The 17,690-nt window shown below is 43.2% G+C and overlaps 1 pseudogene; it reads right to left on the reverse strand.

Moving 5' to 3' along the window:
* Nucleotides 1-7,904: 7,904 nt before the first annotated feature.
* On the reverse strand, nucleotides 7,905-17,077 carry LOC117087290 (annotated as a pseudogene).
* Between the last annotated feature and the right edge of the window lie 613 nt (nucleotides 17,078-17,690).

The following is a 17,690-nucleotide window of genomic DNA, read 5'->3' on the forward strand; positions in this document are numbered from 1 at the left end:
TCTTTCATCTATTTAGATTTGTTTTTCTTATATGGCAAGAGATGGGGTCTAGTTTCATTCTTCTGTATATGGAAATTCAGTTTTCTCAGCTCCACTTATTGAAAGCACTATTACCCAGTTATGTTCTTGATACCTTTGTTGATAATTAGTTCTCTCTAGGCATGCAGATTGTTCTCTATTCTGTTCCATTGATCTGTAAGTCTGTTTTAATGCTGGTATCATGTTGTTTTGGTTACTATAGCTCTGTAGAATAGTTCGAAGTCAGGTAATGTAGTTCCTCCAGTTTTGTTCTTTTTGCTCAGGATAGCATTAGCTATTCTGGATCTATTGTGATTCCATATAAAGTTTAGGATTGTTTTTTCTATATATATGAAGAATCTCATTGGTACTTTGATAGAGATTGAATTGAATCTGTAGATTGCTTTGGGTAGTATGGACATGATAAAGTATTGATTCTTCCAGTGCATTAACATGGAATATGTTTCCATTTTTTTGGTGTCATCTTCAACTTCTTTCATCAGTGTTTTATACTTTTCATTATACAGTTTGTCCACTTCTTTGGTGAAGTTAATTCCTAGGTATTACATTTTATGTGTGGCTATTGTAAGTGGAATGATTTTTTAAAATTTATTTTTCAGGTTGTTCCCTGTTGGCATATAGAAATGCTACAGATTTTTGTATGTTGATTCTGTATCCTGCTGCTTTAAAATATTTGTTTATGAGTTCTGAGATTTTTTTTTGGTGGAGTCTTTAGGTTTTTCCAAATATAAGATCATATCATCTGCAAACACTGATAATTTGACTTTTTCCATTCCAATTTGAATGCTGTTTCTTTCTTTCTCTTGTTTGATTACTCTAGCTAGAACTTCCAGCACTTTATAAGAGTGGTGAAAGTGGGCATCTTCGTCGTGTTCCAGATCATAGAGAAGAGGCTTCATATTTTTCCATTCAATATGATACTAGATGTGGGTCTGACATATATGGCTTTTATTATGTTGAGGTATGTTCATTCTATACCCAGTTTTTTTTCAGGATTCTTACCATGAAGGTATTTTGAATTTTATCAATGTCTTTTCAGCATCAAGTGAAATGATCATATGATTTTAGCCTTAATTCTGTTGATACGATGAATCACATTGACTGATTTGTATCTTTCAAAACCTTTTTGCATTCCAGCAATAAATCTCACTTGGTCATAATGAATGACCTTTCTAATGTATTGTTTACTTTGATTTGCTGGTATTTTGTTAAGGATTTCTGCATCAATATACATCAGATATATTGGCCTGCGGGTTTGTTTGTTTGTTTTTATGTGTCTTTGTCCGCTTTTGGTATCAGGGCAAAACAGGCCTTTAGAGTGACTTTGAAAGTATTTCCTTCTCCTCCATTTTTTGGAATAGTTTGAGTAGGGTTGGTATTAGTTCTTCTTTAAATGTTTGGTAGGATTCAACATTGAAGGCATCAAGTCCTAGGCTTTCCATTACTAGGAGACTGCTTATTACAGCTTTTATCTTGTTACATGTTATTGGTTTACTCAGGTTTTCGATATCTTCATGTAAACTTGGTAGGTTGTATGGGTAAGTACTTATGCATTTCAGGGAGATTTTCCAATTTATTGACATAAAGTTTCCCATAGTCACCACTAATAATCCTTTGAATTTTTGCAGTATTAGTCTGTAATGTCTCCTTTTAAGTTCGGATTTTATTTATCTCGATCTTCTCTCCTTTCCCTTACTTAGTCTGGCTACAGCTTTATCAATTTCGTATACCTTTTCAAAAACCAACTTTTTGTTTCATTGATAGCCTTTTGATTTTCTTTATTTTACTTTCATTTATTTCTGCTCTGGTCTTTTATTATTTCTTTTCTACTAATTTTGGGTTCAGTTTGAGCTTATATTTCTATTTTTTAAGATGCATCATACGATTATTTGCAGGTGTTTCTCTTTTTTAATGTAGGCACTTCTAGCTATAAACTTCCCTCTTAATACTGCTTTTGCTGTATCCAATAGGTTTTGGTATGTTGTGTTTCCATTATCATTTATTTTGAGAAATTTTTCAATTTACTTTTTAATTTCTTCATTGACCTGCAGGTCATTCAGGAGCATATTTTTTTTTAATTCTATGTATTTGCATAATTTTCAAGTTCCCCTTGTTATTTTCCAGTTTTATTTTGTGGTGGTCAGAGAAGAAGCTTGATGTTATTTCAATTTATTGGAATGTTTTAAGACTTGTTTTATGACCTAACATGTATTCTATCCTTGAGAAGGATCCGTGTGCTGGGTAAAAGAAGGTGCATTCTGCAATCCTTGGAAGAAGTGTTTTGTAAATGTCTGTTAGATCCATTTGGTCTATAATGTAGATTAAGTGTGATGTTTCTTTGTTGATTTTATGTCTGGAAGGACTGTCCAATGCTGAAAGTAGGGTGTTGAAGCCTCCAGCCATTATGGTATTGGGACCTATCTCTCTCATTAGTTCTAATAATATTTCCTTTATATACCTTGGTGATCCAGAGTTGGGTGCATATATATGTAAAATTGTTATATCCTCTTGCTGAACCGATTCCTTTATTATTATATAGTGACTTTTTTTCCTCTTACACTTTTTGTCTTGAAATCTATTTTGTCTGCTATGAATATAGCTAATTCTGCTACTTTTTTGGTTTCCATTGGCATGGAGTATCTTTTCCCATCCCTTTATTTTCAGTATATGTGTTTCTTTAGAGGTGAAGTGTGTTTCTGGTAGGCAGCAGATCAATGTGTCTTGTTTTTTCATACATTCAGCCAGTCTGTGTCTTTTAATTGAAGAGTTTAGCCCATTTACATTCAGTGTTACTACTGATAAGTAAGAACTTACTCCTGTCATTTTGATTTTTATGTTCAGACGGTTTTGTGATCTTCTTTCTTTCTTTCCTTCCTGTCTATTTTTAGTAAGGATGATTTTTCTGTGGGTATATGATTTAGTTCCTTGCCTTTTATTTTTTGTGTATACATTGCATGTTCTTTGGTTTGAGGTTACCATGAGGCTTGCAATTAATATCTTATAAACCATTATTTTTAATCTGATATTTACTTAAGACTATTTGCGTAAACAAACAGCAAAGAAAATAAAACTAATAAAGCTGCACCTTAAGTTCGTGCCGCCGCTTTTTAATTTTTTGTTATTTCTCTTTGTATCTTATTCTGTTGACTATGTCTTGAAAAGTTGTGCTTTTTATTTTTGATTGATTTATCCTTTAGGCTTTCTATTAGAATAAGAGTAGTTTACACACTACAATTACTTTGTTATAATGTATTTTGTTTTTCTGTGTTCTTACAATGACCACTGAGTTTTGTACCTTCAGTTCATTACTTATTGTTCAGTACCGTCCTTTTCTTTCTGATTGAAATACTCCTTGTAACATTTCTTGTAGGACGGGGCTGGTGTTGATGAAATCCCTCAGCTTTCCTTACTCTGGGACCATTTTTATTTCTCCTTCATGTTTGAAGGGTTTTTTTTCTTTTCAGATATATTATTCTACGGTAAAAGAGTTTTGTTTTTTTTTTTTCTTTCAGCACTTTAAATATGTCCTGCCACTCTCTCCTGACCTGTAAGGTTCCCACTAAAAAGTCTGCTGCCAGATATATTGGAGCTCCATTGGATGTTATTTGTTTCTCTTATCTTGCTGCTTTAGGAACCCTTCTTTATCCTTGATTTTTGGGAGTCTGATTATTGAATGACTTGAAGTAGCCTTCTTTGAGTTAAGTCTGCTTGGTGTTCTATAACATTCTTGTACTTGGATATTTGTATCTTTCTCTAGGTTTGGGAAGTTCTCTATATGATCTCTTTGAAGACACTTTCTACTCATGTGTTTCTGTACCTCTTCCTTAAGGCCAATAACTCTTAGATTTGTCCTTTTGAAGCTCTTTTCTAGATTCTTTCATTGCTTTCTACTCGGTTTTTCATTGCTTCATTGCTTTCTACTCGGTTTTTCTTTAGTCTTTTTTGCCTGTATATTTTCAAATAGCCTGTCTTCAAGCTTATTTATTCTATCTTCTGCTTGATTGATTCTGCTATTAACAGAGTTTGAGAGATTGTGTAGTGTATCACTTGCATTTTTCAGCTCCAGAATTTCTGCTTGATTCATTTTAATTATTTGAAACTTGTTGCTAACTTATCTGATAGAATTCTGAATTCTTCTCTGTGTTACACTGAATTTCTCTGATTTTATCAACCCACCTATTTTTTTTTTTTTGAGTCTAGTTTCACTTTTGTTGCCCATGCTGGACTGCAATAGCGTGATCTCGGCTCCCTGCAGTCTGAGCCTCTTGGGTTCAAGCAATTCTCTGGCCTCAGCCTCCCCAGTAGCTGGGATTATAGTCATGCACCCCACGCCTAGTTAATTTTCTATTTTCAGTGGAGATGGTTTCACCATGTTGGTCAGGCTGGTCTTGAACTCCTGACTTCAGATGATCCAGCTGTCTTGGCCTCCCAAAGTGCTGGAATTACAGGCATGACTCAGTTATTCTGAATTTTCTGTCTGAAATGTCACATATCTGTTTCTCCAGAATTGGTCCCTGTGGCTTACTTACTTCATTTGGTGAGGTGATGTTTTCCTAGATGTTGCGGATGGCAGTAGATATTCTTCAGTGTCTGGTCATTGAAGAGTTAGGTATTTATTGTAGTCTTCACTGTCTGGGCTTGTTTGTAACCGTCCTTTGTGAGAATATTTTCCAGCTATTTGCAAATACTTGGGGTTTTGTTTTAAACTGTATCTGCTTTAGGGGTCCCCCCATGCCTAGTAATGCTGCCGTTCATGCATACTTCTGGAGGTACCACCTTGATGGTTTCAGAAAAGATCCAGGAGAAATCTCTGGGTTATCAGGCAGAGACTCTTGTTCTCTTCCCTTACTTTCTCCCACACAAACTGTGTGTCTCTCTCTCCATGTTCCGAGCCACCTAAAGCTGGGGGTGGAGTGATACAGGCACTCTTGTATCCACCAACACTATGACTGTGCTGGGTCAGACCTGAAGCTAGCACAGAGCTACGTCTTGCCAAAATCCTGCTATAACCACTCCCTGGCTACTGCCTATATTTTCTCAAAGCCCTGAGGCTCTATATTCAGCAGGTGGCAAAGCTAGCCATGCCTGTGTCCTTCCTTTCAGGGCAGTGAGTTCCCTCAGGTGGGTTCAGAGGTGTCATCCAGGAGTCAGGGATTAGAGTTAAAGACCTGGTGTACTATTGTATTGCAGCTGAGCTGACACTCAAACCACAAGAAGCAGTTCTTCCCACACTTTCCCCTCTTTTCCAAAGGCAGGGCAGCCTCACCCTGTAGCCCCCCACTACAGGCCATGGAGAGTACGGCAACACTACCACTGATGCTCCCGTAAGTCCCCAGGGTTCTTGAGTCAGCTCATGGTGAATGCTGCCAGGCCTGGGACTCACCCTTCAGGGCAGTGGGCACCTGTCTGGTCACGGGCAGGTCCAGAATTGCTGTCAAACGGTCAAGTCCTGGAACTCGAGGCCCCAGTAGCCCACTTGTTACTCTATTGCCTTCTTACCATGCTGGTACCTGAAACCAGTATGTCTCAGAGGTTCACCCAAGGTCCTCCATGTAGTACCTGGGTATCGCTGCTGTTTATTCAGGAACCAAGGGCTATTCAGTTAGCTGGTGATGAATGCTGCCAGGGCTTGGTCATTTCTTTCAAGGCAGCGAGTTTCTTTCTGGCCCAGGGTGTGTCTAGAAATGTTGTTTAGGAGCTAGTGCCTGGAGCAGGGGCTTTACAATCCTGACCAGTGCCCTGTGCTGCTGTGGTTGAGCTGGTATTCAAGATGCAAGAAAAAAAAATGATCCTTACTATTCCATCTCCTGTCCTCAAGCAGAAGGAAGGACTCTTTCATGGAGCTGCTAGCTGTGCGGTCTGGGGCTGGAGTGGGGCGATGCCAGCACTCCCTTGGCTGCCCCAGCTGGTATCTCGGTAGATCATGTGCACCCCTCCACAGCCCCGCTGATTACTGGGAGGGGAAATTTCCCTCTGGCTAGAGGTGGTTTAAATGCTCCCTTCTCAGGTGGGAGTCAGCTAAGTTTGGACTGGTTTTGCTTTCTCCTGTAAGAGACAGCGCTGAGTTCTGTGTCTCACAACTGCTGTGCTCTTGCCCTTCCAGCTTCCAGAGATGCTCTTTACAGCACACTGCCACTGCCTAGGGTAGGGAAGGGGTGGGCTCCGCGATTTCAGACTGTTTTTTCTGACTCTTCAGCGCCTCCTTCAGTGATACAACCAGGTACTATGACAGTTCCCCTGATTTGGGTTCGTATGGAAGTGTTTCGTTCTGTGTGGATAGTTGTTAAATTTGTGTCCTTGCGAGGGGGCTGATCTGTGCGGCCTTCTATTCTGCTTTTCTTGCTCCACCTCTCTCACCTTATCTTTTTTTTCCCCTGAAATGCCTAGGGCCAAAGAGTGTTATCCTTTCTTACCATCCTAATATGAGAAATTATTTAATGTCTCGTGCTGGATGGAAATATTAGTTTTCAATGAGAAATACTTTCAATTGTACATATCAAAGAGTAAGAAAAACAGCATTTTGGTTTTTTGTTTTTACCTCGTGGTCCAACGACTTGAGAGAATATTCTTTTATTCCAAAGATGGTATTTGGGGTATTTTTTTCTGGAAATCAGTGCTAGGTATTTAGGGATTTGGTTGGAGAAAAGAAAACTGGTTTTTGTCTATTGATATTTAGTATGTTTTCCTTTTTCATGTTATCAATGACAATGTTATGACTTAGTAAACAACAATTACAAATAACTAAAATTGTAATTGCTCCTGCATTTTTATTTATCTCCCTCATGTATCCTGAGAAGACCTTCTTTTTCCACCTAATTATCTCTCCAACATCCCCTGAACTCTCCACAGGTAGGCAATTCAAAGACAGAAACTAAAACCCCTTCGACAGGTGACTCCATGCCGAATGCCTGTGGTCTCTTTTCCTGCTAACCGATGTGTATCCACCAAGCAGTTTTCTTTTTCACTATAAATATTAGTTGTTTGACATTTTAAAAAGCATTGTAATCAAAATCTATAGTCTTAATTAAATGATGAATTTCTGGAAATTATAATGCAAAATGGAAGTGTTATAAAGCTGATAATAGACACATTCTCCTAAAAATGATCTCACTACATCACACCTAACCCTTCTCACCACCTTGCAGTTCTCATTCCATGGAAAAAAGCTCCTTATACTTAGAGTGTTTTACTTTCCTTTTCCCAAGTGATGGCCATTTTGAATATTCACACTTTGCAGATATCAACACAATTCTAAAGCATACTTATCTTGATTAAAGACTGTTGAGGTCATTAAAACAGTAACATAAATATTTAAGATGCATTGAAAATTTTGTTTTAGAACTGGCTTCTCAATCACTTCATTATAAGCGATGCCTTCCTGCTGTTTATTTACTCCTACATCTACTATCTTCTTTTGTATTGTGCTTTGTATTTTACAGAACATTTACTCTTTATAAAGCATGTATTTCTAACCTTGGAAAATATAAAATGGAAAGGGGATGGGAATACCTTTGATATGTACATTCAGCAGAACAATGTGCTGCCAGGCACAGTTGCATGAACATATACACATCTCCACTTTCTGTTAGATAAAATTTTAAGCAGAAAATTTTCTTTAGGAATCAGTTATCCCCCAGGACTTATGTACAATGTCTGGCTAACTGTCAACCTGTGGGTCTGTCCACCAACCCTACAGGACCTCATATCCCTCCCTTCTCAAATGCCTACTTCTTCCCTTCCCTTCCTCCCTCCCCACCATCAAAAACAGGCAGATATACACAGCCATCAACTTCTCAAACTTGGTTTTATTGTAATCATTGCCATTGGTGGCAAGAATTTGTCTAATTTGGTTTCTCCATGTTTGACTAGTCCTCCTCAGCCTCCATTGAAGATTCTTCAGAAGAGTCTGGGTCTTCGTCCTCCATTGAATATCCGTCAGAAAGTCTGGGTCTTCGTCCTCCATTGAATATTCTTCAGAGGAGTCTAGGTCTTCATCCTCTTGTAAGATCCTTCACATGACTCGAGATCTTCATCCTCCTCTGAATATCGTTCAGCTGACTCTACTCTTCATCCTCATCTGAAGAATCTGATGACTCTACGCCTTCATCCTCCTCCTCTTGGACTGGATTGATGGAGTTCTCTCGGGACTGGTCATTCTCCAGTTGATTTGAATATATTTTCTTAACCTTCCTGTAGCAAAACACTACTGTTGTATATTCTGATGTTTTCATCTTTTTCAAACTCGGTTCAGGGGCTAAGTCCCTGTTTGGTGTCTCCTGCATCTGTTAAGAAAACAGGAGAGGCCAGAAAGACATTATTTTGGGTGAATAGGATAGAGACTGGATAGCAAGGGGGGCTTTATGAGAAGGAATGCAGGTTGAGGAAGGGGTTTGTGCCAGAGAAGAACAAGGTGGAATCATAGAGTAGGGATCTATGGGGAAGAAGAAAAGGAGCATGGGTAGGGTCGCCTTTTAGTCCAAACTGTACCATTTTGTAAGCTCCCTGCTATTTTGCAGACCTTGGTCAAAGTGAAACATTCCATGGGGGTTCAGGCCGGGAGAAACATCCTGCTTAACCACCTGACCACAAGGAGGACAAAGGCTCAACTAAAGAAACATCCCTATCATATCTTGCTTGGCAAAGTTCTAAGGAACACCACAATGATATTCCACCAGAAAAAGGGCCAAACCACCTGATCATAAGAACATCTTATCAATATCCTGCCAGGCAGCATCCCATACTGCCCAGCTCCCTCCCACTCATACCTGTAAGGACCTCAGGCTGTAAGCAGCGGTGGGATCTGGCATGAAGCTGGTCCCCCGTTTCCACAGGTGTCTGCAATATTCCTGTGCTGTTGTTTGAGCTGCCCCCTCTCCATGTGCCTCTCTGTGTGTCTTTCTTTCATCTCTACCTTCTCTTCAAAACCTAACATTTTGGTGTCAAACCTGGAATGGTGATTGGGTTCTAATGGGTAAGTTTTCTTTTGCAACTGGGAAAGCAGCAAGCAGCACAAACCAGACTGGGGCCTGCTTCCAGATCCTGAGTGATCTCCCTGTTCCTAGTCCGGTTCCCCTTATTCTCTAGTCTTCTCCAGACCTGGGATAACCTCCAGATATTGATCAAACTCTCCACCTTTTTTTCCCCCTTCCTTCCCCTTTCTGGCAGCTGCAACAAGGATCACCCCCATTGCTGGACATCACATCCAACACTGGGCTTCAATTAGTGAATGAGTCTCCCTCTTCCTCTTTCTGGATTCCTCTCTATTTCTGCCAGTTCTCCAAAAAAAAATCAAGTGCTGGGTGAGAGGTCTTCCCAGTCACCAGGTGACCGCAGCCTCCCTTCTCAGGGGACAGCCTCAGAACGTTTGCCACTCTGGCCCCTCTGGCCTCTGGGGAGCATAAATAGTACCGGGCTGCCCCTACCCTCCAGGTCCCTTCTTCCAGGTGGAATCGACTACTTACTTTCCTCTGGGGTATTCACTTCTCTCTGGAGTACTCGCTCCCCGCTGGGTATTCACTGCCTTCCAGGGTACTCACTGTCCTCAGGGGTATTCACTCCCATCCAGAGTATACACTCCCCTCTTCCATAAAACAGAACATTCAACTTCCAATTCAACATAATCTAAAAAACTTTCTCCAGCACAATGGTAAATAATCTGAAGTGCTTTGCTTATCTCTCTTCACCGCTCACTCTCCCTCTCTGCCAATCTTGTTCACCTTTTCAAATCTTCCTCCTCAAGGAGAAACCCCCCAAAATGCCTCCTCCTCCGGACAAGTCTTCCTCCTCTGAATTTCAACTTGGCCAACACACCCTTTCCTCTGCCTCCTGCCCACTATCATTCCCTCCACCTTCTCCTTGGATCCAGCTCCTCCACCCCCTTACTGTAGCCCTCCATCCCCCTTCCTTCTCCACCTCAAACCAGGTCTCACGCCCAACCCTCTTTTGCCGAAAACCGGGCACATGTCCAAAGGTCTACCAAAGTCCTTCTCTTGCAGGAGGTCACGAGGGCTGAAGGCATAATCTGAATTCAAGTTCCCTTCTCTCTAGCTGACTTCTCCCATAGTGAAAAGAGACTTAGCTCCTCTTCAATGGATCCTACTTCCTTCCACAAGGAATTTCTGTACTTCTCTAAATCTTATGGCCTTACCTGCCATGACATATATGTCATCTTCTCCTCTACCCTCACCTTGGAGGACAGGGAACACATCTTTATTGGCACCCAGGCCCATGAGAACACCCTCCACCAACAAGATGCTTCTCATAACCCAATAGGAACCCTAGCTGTCCCCAGAACTGACCCCAATTGGAATTTTCAGGCAATTTCCATAGACAGACAGAAACCAGGCCATATGATATCATGCCTTCTAGCTGGCATAAATAAAGTCACCCCTGCTCTTTTCCTCTCCCACCTTTCAAAGGTCACAACTAGATATACCACCTTAAGCCCTAATAACAATAAGGGCAAAATCGACCTCCATTTACAATTTATCTCCCAGTCAGCCCCAGACATTTGAAAAAAACTTTAAAAACTGGGGGATGGCCCTCAAACCTCCCAAAGAGACTTAATCAAAGTGGCCTTTAAGGTCTTTAAGAATAGAGAGGAAGAACTAAAAACCCCAAACCTAAAAAAGGACCAGGCTAAATACCACATGCTGATAGCTGTCACTCAACAGGGTTCCCAAGGCATACAGAATTCCTCAACTTGGCAACGGTCAACTCCAGGAGCCTGTTGTAAGTGCGTCCAACATGGACCCTGGGAAAAAGTCTGGCCTAATCCCAGGACACTCTGGAAACCTTGACCCATCTGTGGTATCAAGTAACACTGGAAGTCAGACTGTGCTCAGTGAAACTCTTCATCCTGCTTCACCACCTGTACCTGAAGTCTGATGGGGCCTGGAGTCCACCGCCCCCACTGCCATCACCACCACAGAACCCAGGGTAATGCTATCAGTCTCTGGTAAGCCCACGTCTTTCCTATTGGATACTCAATAGGACAACTAGTTACTCAGTTTTACCAGAATATTCTGGACCCTTTTTTAGTTCTTCGATCTCTATTGTGAGAATCAGTGGAATCGCCTCTAGGCACACACAGACTGGTCCTTTAATTAATTAATTAATTAGTTAGTTAATTAATTAATTTATTTTGAGACAGAGTTTCACTCTGTTGCCCAGGCTGGAGTGCAGTGGTGCGATCTCCGCTCACTGCTAACTCTGCCTCCCAGGTTCACGCCATTCTCCTGCCTCAGCCTCCCAAGTAGCTGGAACTGCAGGCACCTGCCACCATGCCTGGCTAATTTTTTTTTTTTTTTTTTTTTTTTTGAGGCGGAGTCTCGCTCTGTCGCCCAGACTGGAGTGCAGTGGCACAATCTCGGCTCACTGCAAGCTCCGCCTCCCGGGTTCCCGCCTTTCTCCTGCCTCAGCCTCCCGAGTAGCTGGGACTACAGGCGCCCGCCACCTCGCCCGGCTAGTTTTTTGTATTTTTAGTAGAGACGGGGTTTCACCGTGTTAGCCAGGATGGTCTCGATCTCCTGACCTCGTGATCCGCCCGTCTCGGCCTCCCAAAGTGCTGGGATTACAGGTGTGAGCCACCGCGCCCAGCCCCCAGACTGGTCCTTTATTATACAACCTATTCAACACCCCCCTTCACCCACTGTTTCCTGGTTATCCCTCAGTCCCCTACACGTATCTGGGGGTGGGACGTATTAAGTCAATCCCAGGTCTCCATGCAATGTGGCTCCTACAATTCTACCCCTTTTATTTTACTCTGACACCCAAATGCTTCCCTCTTCCCCTACTCATCTTCATTATCTACCCTGTTACCTTCTGTTAATTCTGAAGTTTGGAATGTTTCTAAACCCACAATAGCCACACATCACATCCCAGTTAAAATAACTCTTCCAAACCCCTCCATTTTCCTTCATCAGTCTTAACATATCCTTAATCCAGCCTTGCTCAGGGGCCTAAAACCTATTATCTGTAAATTTTACGAGCTCAAATTCTCAAGCCTGTCAACTCTCACCACAACACCCCTTTTCTGGCTTTCCAAAAGACAGACAAGACTTACTCCTTTGTCCAGGATCTCCAAGTTGTTAACCAGGCAGTGCTACCAATCCACCTGGTGGTCTGCAACCCATATACTCTACTCTCCCATATTCCTACATCTACCACACACTCCTCTGTGTTGGAGCTAAAAGATGCCTATTTCACTATTCCTTAAACCCAGCTTACCCAAGTCTCTTTGTTTTAACTTAGTCAAATCCTAGTACTCACATGTCCACCCAACTAACATGGATTATACTCCCACAGGGGTTCCAGGATAGCCCCCACCTATTCAGACAGGCCCTCATCAAGGACCTAGCTGAACTTCCTCTTTTTCCTAGTGCCCCCCTCCGATACGTCAATGACCTCCTTCTCTGTAGCCCCTTCCTTAACCTGTCCATTCAACACACCACTCAGGTTTTAAACTTCCTCCATCATTGAGGATATTGGGCCTAACCCACAAAATCTCAGGTAGCACAAACATGAGTTTGTCCTAACCCCTAATTCTGGAACCATCCCAACCCAATGAAAGGAGCTAATTTGGGACATGCCCCTTCCCCACACAAAAAAAGGACCTCCCCTCCTTCTTGGGCCTTGTGGGATACTTCTGGCTGTGAATTCCCAACATTGACTTGCTGGCCAAGGCGCTCTACATAGCCTCTCATGGGCTCATCCTAAAACCCCCAAACCCAGCTTACCCCATCAATTCCCACAAAAACAAAACTAAACTAAACTACACTAAAAAATGCCCTTTTAATTGTCCTGGCACTGGGACTGCCCAATCCCAAGCCCTGTACTTTGTATGTATATTCCGACCAAGGCCTTGCTCTTGGACTACTCTGCCAAACATATGGCGACGCCACACAAGCCATTGCACATCTCTCAAAACAACTGAGCTCTGTCATCCAAGGCTGGTCACTCAGACTAAAAATCTCGGGTGTGACCACATCGCTGGCCTTAGAGGCACGGAAACTCCCTCCCTACCAACACATTACTATTGCATCTTCCATTACCTGCAGGACCCCATAAACTATCAATTTCTTCTATCCCTCCCACCATCCCGCTTTCAGCAGGTACACGCCTTATTCATAGGTAACCATCTAATCACCTTCCAGAGATATAAAACTCTCAACTCGGCCACCCTCCTTCCTGTAAACACTTCCGGCTCTAAGCTCTCTCTCTCCTGTCTGGACCTCTTAGACTCCCTCTCCTCCCCCTTCCAGCACATTTCAGCTGCCCATTTGCAGGGAACACACACACGGTTAATGAATGGAAGCTCTTTGAGGCAGCCATGTCCAGCAGCTGGCTATGTCATCATTGCTGGAAATAAACTCCTAGAATCCAATGCTCTCCCACCCCATGCTACCTCTCAACAGGCAAAGCTAGTTGCCCTAACCAGGGCCCTCACCCTAGCGAAGGCAAAGAGGGTCAACATTTACACCAATTCCAAATACACTCTCATGCCTTAATCTGGCAGGAACAGGGTTTCCTAACTGCAAAAGGAACCCCCATAAGCAATGGCAAACTTACACATAAGCTGCTGGATGGATAAACTACCTCTGATGGCCACCATTATCCATTGCAAGGGGCGCCGAAAGTCTAAAGATGCCATACTCAAGAAAAACCTTTCAACAAATTGTGCAGCCTGGCAGGCAGCCTTTAAAACCCCATCGTTATTGCTCATTTTCCCCAGCATACACCCTGTATATACCCAGGAGGAACAAATCCCACTTGCCCCAGCTGGTGTCATTCAGGAAAAAATGGTTCGATCTCAGTGATAAAAGTGTCTTGCCCAAGTTGAAAAAACCTTCTGTACTTTTACATGTGCACAACCATTTCCACGCTGGTTACTGCCCCTACTCCAGCTTTTAAAAACTTATATATATATTCTTCCACCATAGCTGCCCATCTCAAAAATATTATTAAGGCATGCTCCCTTTGCACTCGAACTTCCCCTCAGGAAGCTATCAAACCACCTCCATCCAACACGCAAGGCCTGAGGACACTTACCAGGGCAGGACTAGCAAGTCAACATCACTCACATGCCCCCCATAAAATGATTCCTATACCTTCTGACAATAGGCGATACATTCTCTGGATGGATAAAAGTTTTTCCTATCACCACCAAAAGGCACACACCATCGCTTCTGTTCTCTCCACCCATATTATCCACCAGTTTAAACTCCCCTCTTGCATCCAGTCAGACAGTGGGCCAATTTGTTTCACAGTTTAACCAACAGCTGATAAAGGCTCTAAACATTAAATGGGCTTTGCATATTCCTTACCACCCGGAATCTTCAGGAAAAATTTTATTAAAAACCACAACTAACCAAACTCTCCCTAAAGGTTAAAATGGCCTGGACTTCACTTCTCCCACTGTTCCTCATGCGTTTATGAGTCATTTCCCAAAAGCCCCTCAGCTTAAGCCCATTTAAACTCATGTACAAATGCCCCTTGATCCTCCAGAATCTCCCTGTATTTTCTCCCCCTTCTATATGGAATGCTTGGCCGGCGTTACACCTCACCCAACATCTAATAAGACAGTCTGCAAATGCTTACTGACCCAGCCTAAACGTCCATCCTGAAAACACTCCTCCCTGTCCCTATAACCAGGGGACTGGGTCTGAATCACAGATTCCTCCTCCTCCCCTCTCCAACCTAAGTGGATGAGTCCTCACCAGGTTATCCTAACTACTCTGACTGGGGCAAAGCGAACATCTTTTCCACACAGAATGCACCATTGCAAACTAAAAAGAGCACCAGATCCACATGTAGAAATTTGTTCCCCCCCAAATTATTCTCCTTCCCTCACAGGACCAGCCTCACTGTACTTAACAAGAATTCCAGAAGTTGCCAACCCTTAGTCCATAACACTCTCCGTCTCCAATTTCCAATTTTTTTTCTCCTACTTGATTTCAGACCTTTCCTGGTTTCCCTTCCCCATGTCCCTGAATAGTCGTGCCAATTTCTCACACTAATGCAGGAGGTGTGACTGCAGGGCACCTCCCAAGCTGTCAACTCCTACTCAAATCTCCTCTTTCTCCTTTGTCCTCTTTGTCTGTGGGATATTCTAAGTGCCCACCCTGAATGTCTAACAATTGAGCCCCCTTCATCAGCCTCACACATTGCCCGTTAAATCACTCACACTTCCCTTTTACTTCCAACTGTTAAACTTGTTTGTCCACACAAATCCAGTAGTTCACAGCCCTTCCTGTCAACCTGGCCACATAAACCTGGTCCAAAATAAACCTGCATCTCACCCAATTGACCAATTCATTCCCCAAACCTGTTTATAATCTTGCTCGGCTAAACACCTTACCCCCCAATCCATCCAATCCACCCACACAGTCACACACAGGGCTGTCACCCTCCTACGCCTCATAGCCTCTTAACTAAACATGATACAAGTCGGATTCCATAAAACACCTCTTACTAACCCCTCCCACACCTCTTACTAACCCCTCCCACACCTCTTACCAACCCCTCCCACACCTCTTACCAACCCCTCCCACACCTCTTACTAACCCCTCCCACACCTCTTACCAACCCCTCCCACACCTCTTACCAACCCCTCCCCTCTCCTCCGGAGCCACTCTTCGTGTATCCAACCCAAGGGCACTCCCTGGAAAACATGCACAAATAATTCCCTCAGCTGCAACCTGTATCCTTCTGCCCTGTCGGGACCACAATGGCTATTAGTTATAAAAACCCATTTCCCCCTCTCTCTCCAAAACCAAACAGCCTTCACCTCCTCCACCAGCACCATTTCCTATCAGGCCCTCAGAGGGGCTACCCTTGCTGGCAGCTATTCAACTTGGAAAAATATAAAAGTTAAAACGAAGGGTTTGTGCAGAATTCAACCCCCTCCTTCTCATGGCTTGCCACCATAACCTACAATTTTTATTAACCGCCATAACCTACAACTTTTTTGCTAATCTAAACATTAACATTTTGCCTAACAAGCAGACCATCCAGGTTCTTTTAGTAGCTTCTGTCTCATCTTCCTCCACACACACTAAGCAGGCTCTACATCTCATTCTAGTGTTAGCAGAACTAAACATCTCTGCTGCACTCAACACTGAGATAGCAGGTGGCCCCTTTCCTAGGGCCGTTAATCTTTCTCCTCCTGATACTACAATTGGCCCATATATACTCACCTTCGTGTCCCGCTTTATCTCCCGAAGGATAAACTCCCTTGTCCAGGCAGCCACCCAGCAACACATGGATACCATCCTTCTCCTCTGCCAAGTCCAGTACCAGTGCCTCCAGGAAAACAACTCTGAAGTCCACCACCCACTGCTTCAAAACCCAAACCCTGATTACAGCTCCCCTATTCAGCAGGAAACAGCCAGATAATCAACAACGCCCCTCTTCCTTTTATACTAAAGTAGAAGGCAAGCATGCGAGTCCAAACCACCATTTAGTAAGCCCCCTGCTATTTTGCAGACCTTGGGCAAAGGGAAACTTCCATGGGGGTTCGGGCCGGGAGAAAAATCTTGCCTACTCATCGTAACACAAGGTGGACAAAGGCCCAACTAAAGAAACTTTCCTATCGTATCTTGCTGGCCAAAGTTCCAAGAAACACCACAATGACATCCCACTGGAAAAAGGGCCAAACAGCCTGATCATAAAACCATCTTATCCATATCCTGCCAGGCAGGAAGCCATCCTGCCCAGGCCCCTCCCACCCATACCTACAGGCACCCCAGCCGGGAAGCAGCGGTGGGCTCTGGCATGAAGCGGGCCCCCCGCTGCCACAGGTGTCTGCCATATTCCTGTGTTGCTGTTCGAGCCACCCCCTCTCAGTGTGTCTTTCTTTCACCCTCGCCTTCCCTTCAAAACCTAACAGTCTTACCTCATCATTTTCGTTGTTGGATTCACAGGAGCGCTTTCTCTTCTTCCCGTTGGTGCTTGAAGTTGACTGTCCCATGATCGGGGTTGGTTGTAGAATGTCTCTAGTAGGCTCTTGTAGAGTCCAGACTTCCACAGCTATATTGAAGCTTCCAGGGGGCTGTCCCAGAGCTCTTGCCCTCCCTATATATACCCTCCTGGTGACAAGGCAAAGCCACGCCCTTGAGCTTTGTTTGATCATACAGGCAGCGTCCCAGCGAATGGCAGTCCCAGGGTGGCTTTGACATCACAAAGCACCACTGCAGCCCCCTCCCTGTGCTTGCGGGGGAGGGGAAAGGGGTGTAGAGGAAACCAAATGCTGTTGTTTTTTCAGCATCCCCTGAAGATGATGCATCCCAAACGGATCTGCTGCCGCTCCTCATTTCTCCATGTTTAATGTTCATGGCTCCCATGGAAGCGAGAGGATGGTTCCTTCAAGCCCTTCCCCACAGCCATTCCTATGAAGTGATTCATTCTTTTGTCTTCCAGACCTCACCATGCCCTACTATTTTAGATGTCTCACTGCAAATCCCTCCAAGCTAGTGTGGCTACATTTAGTTGTTAGTTATTAATTGCTAGTTACATTTAATTATTAATTAATAATAATAATTAATTATCCCATTTCCCTCCTATAGTTCCTTCATATGCACCTTGAAGACCATTTACTTTTAGGCTATTGCCAGGCAAATTTCAACCCATGTTCTTTTGCGCAATGCCCATGT

The sequence above is a fragment of the Trachypithecus francoisi genome, unplaced genomic scaffold (genome assembly GCF_009764315.1).
Source record: "Trachypithecus francoisi isolate TF-2019V2 unplaced genomic scaffold, Tfra_2.0 Contig00023, whole genome shotgun sequence".
In the NCBI taxonomy this organism is placed as follows: domain Eukaryota; kingdom Metazoa; phylum Chordata; class Mammalia; order Primates; family Cercopithecidae; genus Trachypithecus; species Trachypithecus francoisi.